A 10,094-nucleotide genomic window follows, 5' to 3' on the forward strand; every position below is an offset into this window, starting at 1 on the left:
TTGTAAATTTCTCTTTGCATTGATTGAAATTAATTGAGTTGACTTAAATGGGGCTACATTGGAGGTAACTTTTGGATAATGTACTTGCATTTATTTCTTAAGAATTAAGATTAAAAACTTAAAAAGCTCTTCCCCTTTGAAACTTAGTTCATACCATGAAGCCTGGATATTATTCTGGAATAGCTAAAAAGGACAATTAATTACAATTTCCATTGGTAAATAACAACCATCCATTGGTCCTTTTTGTATGAGATGAGGGCATAATTAAAACGTATTTTATTCAACCATGAATGGAAGATTCGGGCAAAATGAAGACTTCTTTTGTCGCTGTGTATAGCCCTCCCTATGGAACTATGGTTTAGTTAATGTATCAACCCGCTTCACATTGAAAGTTGATCATCAATGATAGACAAATGCAATAATTAATTTGTCTAGTTGAAGTAGAGTGGGTAAAAAAAACGACCTACATTTTTCAAATGGTCTCTGCTATACTTATATGGGTTTCTATTAGTTTACCCTTTCCTATTACATTATTAGTTCGTCTTGATTATCAAATCCTTCAATGAACCCTTTCTCGATCTATTTTTAAAAAGATATTTTTTTAAATTACAAGGCACGGAAAATGCAACAGATAGATAAATAAAATAAGTAATACAAATAGTGGTTTTAACACAGGTAAACAATTTTTTTTACCACAAACAAGAAACATTTTATATGCTGACAAGTAAGCACACTTCCGCACCTTATGACTAAATTAACCAATGAACTCAGCAGCTTATTTAGACTATGCTGCGTGCGATAATAATTCAGCAAGTGGGCATTTCTGATAAATGACACGAAGTATAAACTTGCACTGATTGACTGTGATTTCAACTGTCAAAACACTTTCTGCGGAAAGGTTTTGTGTACAAATATTTAGTGGCATATTATGTGACCACGTCACTCCACATCCTAACGGAATTGGTCAATGGATATCCATATACATTTTTTGTTGTTATAAACAGTTTAAATGGACATCAAGGCATCGATAAAACTAAGGTTAAGTGAAATAAAGTTTGGAACAAATTGTCTATATCACATATCAATAATTTTTACTTTCTCCCCCTATACCATAGTATATGGAGAAAGTATTGTTTTCGTCAAAATTTTCGAGTTTGAGTTTTGAGTGGATATATTCGTTTTGGGTCCCCCTGGACCCAAAAAAGTTGTTTTCGAAGTGATGTCTGTGTGTGTGTGTGTGTGTGTGTGTGTGTGTGTGTGTGTCTGTGTGTCTGGATGTGTACAGAGCTAGAGACTACACCTGTGGTCCGATTTCGATGAAATTTGGTATGTAGGTTCTAATCCATGGTATCTCCAGGCGTTTTTTTCATTTTTTTGAAATTTTGATTTTTAATGGGGATTTTCTCATAAAACCCATAAAAAACCGGAAAAATCGGATTTTCTCAAAAATGGCCCAAACGATTTTGATAAAAATTTAGTATGTTGTAGCCCTTTAAATTCTGAACAAAATGGTACAAATCCCATTTCTGTAAAAATTACGGTTCAAAAGTTATGGTAAATTATGTTATTTTCCCATAAAAACCCCATAAAATAACGAAAAAATAGGATTTTAGACAAAAATCCGGTTTTGATTTAACATTGTATGTTATGGTCCTTACAACTGTGATAGTTTTTTTTCATTTTTTAGAAATTTTTATTTTTAATGGGGATTTTCCCATAAAACCCCATAAAATAACGGAAAAATAGGATTTTCCCAAAAATGGCCTGAACAATTTTGATAAAAATTTAGTATATTATAGTCCTTTATATTATGAAGAAAATTGTACAAATCCCATTTCTGTAAAAATTACGATTCAAAAGTTATTGTAAATTATGATATTTTCCCATAAAAACCCCATAAAAATAACGGAAAATCAGATTTTTCCAAAATTGGCTCGAACGATTTTGATAAAAATTTAGTATGTTATAGTCCTTTAAATTCTGAAGAAAATTGTACAAATCCCATTTCCGTATATTTACTCTCACCGCTTACTTACGATAAAGGTTGTTGACAAGCTTATGGGAGAAAGTATGTGTCAGGATGCTGATACCGTTTATTTTATTTGTGTTGTAGCCTCCTTGTAAAATTAACCTTTATAGAACAACTTTCAGCTGACTAATCTTTAAACCGAAGAAAATGGACATTTACGACTTTGATTTTCGTGTACTGTGTATGATAGAAAACTGGCTCCAAAAGACCATATTTCTTTACTTCGCCTCACCCGTGTATATTATTTAGATATCTAGCGAAAACCTGAAAAGTCGGGTGTCGGGTCGGGACCTCAACAAATCCACAAAAATTTGATTGGTTTGGACAGATTTCCCCAAAGCATCTGAGTTTCTCCCTTAACAATATGACATGACTCGATCTGGATGAAAATAACCAACAAATTGTTAATATACCTCCCAGTGTCAGTGAACATTTTGTAGTATGTTTAAAAAACACTGTAAACCCACCCCGTCGGGTCGCGGTCCGGCGAACTTGTCGGTGAATAAATGACAATTGTCATTGGGTAATTGTCTAAAAAGGCGTGTTTTGCCGCGCGTGTAACTGTCACGCCTTCCTACTGTGCGTGCCGTGTTTCGTTGTTTCATTTGCTAAAACTACAGTTTATGTTTTTTAGGAGTTTTACTTATTAATCCGTCTACCGTTTAGACGAATGTTTGATATTATTGAATTAATAAATCTTTAATCCCATAGATAAAAAAAAATGAAGAGGACAACTAAACAGCTCTACAATGTTTGGGCTAAGTTGTTGAAATACTAAAATTTTCAGCTTTCAATAATTGTGTTGTGAGTGTAAAATTAATTTATGAAACTTTACATTTTTTTTTGTTTTTACTTGTCAATAATTTTGGGCATTTTACGATTTGTATGCAGTATAGGTAAAAGATTATTCTAACAACTGTATTATTGCTAACAATAATGCTAACATAGGTGCTCCAAATGCTAACAATAGGCTATAAACGGTATCAGCAATCTGACACATAATTCTCTCCCGCATTAGCTTGTCGGAAACCCTTGGGTAAGCGTGGGAGTAAATTTATGATAATTGAAAGGGTAAAGTCAGAAATACTGTAATAACTTTTGAACCATAATTTTTTACTGTACTGTACCATTCTGTTTTGCAATTTTTGTAGAAATTATATTTTTTTGTTATTTGCTGGTTTTCACTTTTTCCCCCTACGCCCAAATTAAATCTCCATTTTGTATTGTTTTATTGTACAGTAGTATTGTTATGGCCAAATGTTCGAGTTTTAGTGAAAATGTTTGTTTTGAGTTCATCTGAACCCATAAAAGTGGTTTTTGAACTGTGTGTTTTCTAAATTTAATATATTTTACTCATTTTACTGTATAGCTAGGCTGAAGTAATGTTTAAAACAGTTTTGGGCTAGAGCGTCCTAATATGTGAAGGTGAAAACATAAAAAAACTCCTTTTAAATCTAAACAAAAATGTGCAAACCCAAAAAAAATCTTGGTGTACAATAATTGTCGATTCACAATCATAAGTTAGGCCTAATGCAATTTTTTTAATTTTTCCCATAAAATTTCACAGTCACTCTACACCACTTGATAAGAGGTTGAGTCAAGATTGCTGATACCGGTTTTTTAATTTTAAATCTTACAGCTGTGGCCATTGGAACCTAAAATTTCCATTTACTTGATTGGATTTACACAAAAATATCTCCTTAAAAATATTACATTTATTTCCTTCTTAAATAGCATTAGTTTAACGAGTACTTATAGATTTGCTGCAAAAGGTAGTGTTTAAAAAGTGTTTTTGTGAAATTTTTATATTGTTTATGCTCATACTAAATTAAGTTATTGTCTACTACAAAGGATCAGCGGTTTCAGGACCCCATGGCTTAAAACATACTTTATTATTCTATGCCAGCACTATTAGGTTTGTTTTTTAATAAAATCCCAGAGAAGTATAAAAACATTTATTATCTTAGATAATATTAAGCACTAACATTTCATTACAATATCAACATACAATATTTGTACTGTTTAAACAATAATATTTACACTTTACCCTTGTTTGAGACTTAAAATTTACATTTTATTCCAAATAGAATATGTCTTACCCCTTGTCAGGAGACTTTTTTGGCAAACACAAATCTACTTATGAAATTTCTAATTATTAATATTTACAAATGACAAATAAACATTTCAATATCTTTCGTTGTTCTGAGAGTTTCCATTTTGCTTTAGTTTTTTGTTCAGTCCATCTTACAATTCTTTGACAACCAAAGCTGGGCACTTCAAAGTGGAATCAATATATCGTCACGGACAGTTTAAAGCTGGTTCCTTTTTACTGCTTGGTGGAAATGTCTCAGAAGAAATGCTTCTCACTTTAAGGCCCAGAAATTCTGGAGTGATGCCTAAAATGTTGAAAAAATCAAACATTCATATCATAAAAATGTCTCAGAAGAAATGCTTCTCACTTTAAGGCCCAGAAATTCTGGAGTGATACCTAAAATGTTGAAAAAATCAAACATTCATATCATAAAAAAATTCATAACATCTATCTATGTTCTTCAACTAATAATCGTTAGCGACTGCGTCCTCCGTCTGCTCCAGGAGCAGTGGTCAGTGATAGACGACTCTGTCAAAATAGACTAACCTGAAACAATGCAAAGCAGTGGGCAGCGATTGATCTCCTCAGAGGAGAAAAACATTATCTGTTGAATTTCATATGTAGCTTCAAATATATGTCCGTTAGCAGACACTTTTTGCCCGTGTGCTGAACTATATTTTTCGTCATATTGCATCATGGAATTAACAAACTAAGCTATGAAACAAAAATACTTTTCTAAAAATAACCTCTCAAAACAACTTCTAGCTGGTTTTCAATTCTGCTAATGTAAATAAGCACCTGTTTATAGTTCGGCCGCTTAGAAAGCGACCTCCTCTAGCATTGGTTTAGCATTAGCACGCAGGTCGTTTTCTATGCGGCCGAACCATAGTAAGTGATTTAATATAATTTTGTCTAATAAGATTGTGTTACTGTACATACTTGCCGAACTATTGACAAGAATGCAACAATAAGCTATAACCATTGACTATACAGGGTGAATAAAAAGTCAAGACCCCCCCATCTAATATTTTTCCAAGTAAATATACAGAGATATCCTTTTGGGGGTCGTGCAATCTTAGCAGGAAGTTTCTTTTTATGATTCTGAAATTTTTGAGTGTCCCCCCAAAAGGGGGGATTTGGGGGGTAACTCAAATATTTTAAATGTAAACTCCCTTCAAGTGACACCTCATTTTAAAGTGTTTACAAAAACTTAAAGAATGGTGAAAACTAGAGGTCGCTATCTCTTCTCTGACCAAAATGGTAGCCCGTCAAATGTTGTGGAAAATCAATGGTAAAATTGGTTCGTAATTGTAATATCGGCTACCATTTTGGATAGAGAAGAGATAGCGAACTCTGGTTTTCACCATTCTTTAAGTTTTTGTAAACACTTCAAAATGAGGTCTCACTAAATGGGGGTTTACGTTTAAAATGTTTGAGTGTCCCCCCAAAAGGGGGGATTGGGTGGGCAACTAAAAACTTTTTAATGTAAAACCCCATCAAGTGACACCTCATTTTGAAGTGTTTACAAAAACTTAAAGAATGGTGAAAACCAGAGTTCGCTATCTCTTCTCTATCCAAAATGGTAGCCAATATTACAATTACGAACCAATTTTACCATTGATTTTCCACAACCTTTGACGAGCTACCATTTTGGACAGAGAAGAGATAGCGACCTCTAATTTTCACCATTCTTTAAGTTTTTGTAAACACTTGAAAATGAGGTGTCACTTGAAGGGGGCTTACATTTAAAATATTTGAGTTACCCCACAAATCCCCCCTTTTGGGGGGAGACTCAAAAATTTCAAAATCATAAAATGAAACTGCCTGCTAAGATAGCACGACCCCCAAAAGGATATCTCTGTATATTTACTTGGAAAAATATTAGATGGGGGGGTCTTGACTTTTTATTCACCCTGTATATATAACCTTACCTTATAAATCAATTGATAAATAATTTTGATCCGTGCGAATGCTACAATTGAAAATTAAAACTGTTTACAACAGCTAAATTTACTCCCTAGGGACTAAAAAGGCATTTTACTTTCTAGAGAGTAAAAATGTTACTTTAGTCTCGCAAATCATGTATGAAAAACACTTGTTTTTGCTGCAGTATGAGGAAAAAGCAAATAATTAACACATTGAATATTGAAGTGTTGACGTGCGTGTACCAATTTGTAATTTCTGTGTTATTTTAATTGGAGGATAAGTATACTGTTGTAGCTTATTTGTAGATATATATTTTGATATAATTTTTCTCATTAAAGCTCTTAATGTTTCACTCTAGCCTCTTCCCCTGTAGCAGCAAACCTAACTACTAAATAACCCAATGTTTTCAAATAGGGAATAGATCTGACAAGTTTAAGGGAAATATTTTAGTGAAAAGCCAATAAAGCCAATCAGGCAAGTAGAGTTGCTTTAGTCTTCAGGTTTGCTACAGAAGGGTTTTTTTTCATATGTGTTGATGCCTGGCAATAAAATTAAAATATTAATGTCGCCATGAAATTATCTGAAGGTTATATACTTACTTGTGATCATGAAATGGTAGATGATGACCAAAAGGTAGGGAACCACTGAAGTGACGAAGTATAAGACAAAACCACATAGTTAATGTAAGAGAGGATAAGGCACAGTATTACAATGGTTGTATCTAGGAAAATGTTAAGGAATGACAAGTTTTCCAAATTTCAAAAGACAGTAAAACCTCTCATATCCTGGGCAGCGGTGTATCAGAGCATGAACGCATGGGGATGGCATTACCATTCTTTTCCAAAGAACCTTCTAATTGATAGGGGACTCATATTTTTCCTATGACGACGGTGAGTGTTAATTAAGAGCTGAGCCTACTGAGGGGGGGGGGGCGATCCAAGATTTCGCCGCAATTGCAGGAGATGTTAACAATTTTGTATTAAAGGCAGGAGACGTGGAATATGTTCACTATTCCACCGTCGATCTCGGAAGATAACCACTAGCGACCGCGGGAGACGAATATGATGATCCCGCAAACACAGAATACCCTCACGATTTTGTCATTAGAACAAAATCGTTAAATTTTGCTGGGATTGCAGCAGTCGTTTGGATCAATTATAGTACAAAATATAATGTATAATATAAAGGTAGGCTCCTGTAATATAATAATAGGCCTACTGTCACAGAAAACATACTACTATAACCCAGAATGCCAACCGCATGGTAAAAAGCATTAAGTGTTTTGAGAGGACTGTCAATTCGTAGGCAGCGGCACCAGCGTTGGCATACACTCAGCAACGCTGGTGGCGCTGCCTACGAATTGACAGTCCTCTCAAAACACTTAATGCTTTTTACCATGCGGTTGGCATTCTGGGTTATAGTAGTATGTTTTCTGTGCTACTGTAGGCCTATTCTATACAAAGATGTAATAGGCCAATAGGCCTAGCCTATTCTAAATTGAGTGACGATAAAAAACCTTATTTGTGTTACTTCTTAGAGTGATTGTGCTCCAAATGAATCTCCAACTCATAAAAACGTAAAATCTTGAAGGAAAATTTAATTTATCTTCATTATTTCTAAAATAACAAAAATAAATGTAAATAAATTGAATATAGTTGAAGTATCCTACATGCACCTAAAAGCTCATTTAATCAGTGATACAAAATACATTTTTTAATAAATATGTGAAATAATAAGTACAATAGTGGGCCTACCCTAAGCATAAAATGATTTTAAACAGGGTACACTACTATGGTAGGCCTATTTATTATGTCACATAAATATATATGTATGTAAATGTATGTGTATGTAAAAAAGGGCCTCTTCATCTAAGCCACCCCAGGCCCCCAACTATGACAGTACACCACTGATTTAAAGTGTTTCAATTTGACAAACCGAAATCCACTTCTGGCACTACAAAACAATGCACCTCCAGGGTGTGTGACGGCCACAAAAATTTCCCAGACCAATTACAAATGAGGAGGTCTTTGCTACACCTTCAAATGAAACCCTGTCAAAACCATCACAAACAATTTTATTTTAAAATCTAAATATAAAAAGAGGGTCTGTAACAATGAGCTTTAACCTTCAAGTTCTGCATTAGCACAATTCTTGAAGTGTCACGGCACGTGCAAATTAGTCGCTGAACCAAATAACTGTGTAACTTAAGTTTGTCTAACGCTCCACGTAATTACCAGAAAGTAGTTCACCTTACAGTGAGCCAAATGACGTCATGCGACATAGCCACAACGCTCATTGCCCAACGCCTCCCCATTGCTAGAGGTGGATTGAGGATGGAGAACTCAGCTGAAGTCAGTCCAAATTCTAAATTTGTTTCTGTCGGTTGTCTAAATTCCACATGAAATCTATCAATAAAATATTTAACTCTAAACTATTGTCCCGGATTTTAAGATTGTAAATTTTCTATCTATAATTGGCATGTGGTTCCAATGGGAAATTGGATCAGGCCTAAACTAATAGTAAGTTAAAAGATTAGTTGTACCAGTAATGAATTATTTGTCTAGTGTTTGTTTTGAAGTTTCATTTGGCTACCTGCCACACATCCAGATAGGCGACCCTACATAAAGGCGAACAAGGTGGTGCCTGGGGCCCAGCACAGACGTATTTCAGGTATTAAGAGAGGTTATTTCTATTGATCTTTGCCTTTGACCCCACAATCTCTAGGGCCGCCACTGCACACATGTAGGCCTAACTTATTTAAAGAGTATTATCACTGTTAAACTACCTTTAAAACATTGACTAACTTAAAACGTTTAGGTTTAAAATCAATGATAAAAAAAGGATAATTTTTGTTGTAATGTTAGCTTTTGGAAGTTAGGCTTTGGACTGTTTAGAGGCCACTATACAATCCAATCAAAACATGTACGGTAACTTACCTAAACTTACCGGCACCTTGAAAAAGAGAAAAACACGTTTAAAAATAATATCCATTTAACTTATGGTAGTTATTTATGCTGGGCAGACTTCCGTATCTGTTGGCACAAACAACAGAATTAAAATGTTGATTAACTTATTCGATTGTTTCATTAGATATATCGTTTGGTTAGTTAGGTTAGATTAACCTTACCTAACTAACCAAACGATATAAGTTATCGATCGATATTTTCATTCGGTTGTTTGTGCCAACAGATACGGAAGTCTACCCTTTATGCTTTGGAATTTGATTGACTAAGGACCATTTGGACCAGACTTAGCCTTTATAAAATAATCTCTGGGATAATGATAACTTAGATTAGGCCTATCTTATACCATGCTAGCCTTAAGGAAATCTTGGTTAAAGCCACCTTAGTAGAAATCTTAGTTTAAAAGGTTTAAACTAGTGATAAAAAGGATACTAACAACAGCTCTTTCCCACCGTTCAACCATATACAATTCTGTAACCATCAAGTATCTAAAATACCAATAGTTTAAAAATTGCCAAATTTTTTTAAGAGTGTTAAACATTTTGGTTAGGCCTAACCCTATGCAGGTTGAAAAGAATCACTATTAATTATATTTTAAAATTAAATTTACCGGTACCGGTGTGTTATTGAACACCAAGATATAAAACAAAACTGTAAACAAAAAAGGAAGATAGTTACGAAAGAGTTTGGTTAACAAACACTAAACACATGCTCTAATCCTCTAATTGCTCTTTTATGAATGACATCTGAACTCCTCCAACAAACAAAACACTAACTAAACTGATCTGACGTTTATCAGCAGCCGGCAAGAGGGTGGTGAAAAAGAATGGGTCCCAGTCGAACTGTGTAGCATGAAGCTTTTTAACATACGAACACAACCACACAACTGTGAAAGTAGTTTCTATAATCAAAGCACAAAGCTTATAATGTATTCTACTAATCAGCAACATTTATTGTAATCGGCCACTTCGGCACGGAGCTCGTTGCAAGTTAAGGTTTGAAATTAGTATGAGTATAATTGCTCCGAAACTATAGTTAATTATTTCTTTTAAGTTTTACAGTTTCCTACGGATTGGAGTACGCA

At 34.2% G+C, this 10,094-nt stretch overlaps 1 long non-coding RNA gene across 2 annotated transcripts; it reads right to left on the reverse strand.

Moving 5' to 3' along the window:
- Positions 1 to 4,411: 4,411 nt before the first annotated feature.
- Positions 4,412 to 9,793, reverse strand: LOC129001008 (uncharacterized). 2 transcript variants are annotated; one of them, XR_008491381.1, is made up of 3 exons: positions 9,443 to 9,793; positions 6,647 to 6,768; positions 4,412 to 4,425 (listed from the first exon to the last, which is right to left on the reverse strand). It is a non-coding gene; the product is annotated as an uncharacterized LOC129001008 (long non-coding RNA). The 2 variants fall into 2 exon arrangements; XR_008491380.1 differs by lacking the exon at positions 4,412 to 4,425 and adding an exon at positions 4,462 to 4,517 and having other exon boundaries at positions 9,443 to 9,792.
- Between the last annotated feature and the right edge of the window lie 301 nt (positions 9,794 to 10,094).

The sequence above is a fragment of the Macrosteles quadrilineatus genome, unplaced genomic scaffold, assembly GCF_028750875.1.
Source record: "Macrosteles quadrilineatus isolate MER2022 unplaced genomic scaffold, UCM_ALF_1.0 Scaffold_8__2_contigs__length_117827958, whole genome shotgun sequence".
NCBI lineage: Eukaryota > Metazoa > Arthropoda > Insecta > Hemiptera > Cicadellidae > Macrosteles > Macrosteles quadrilineatus.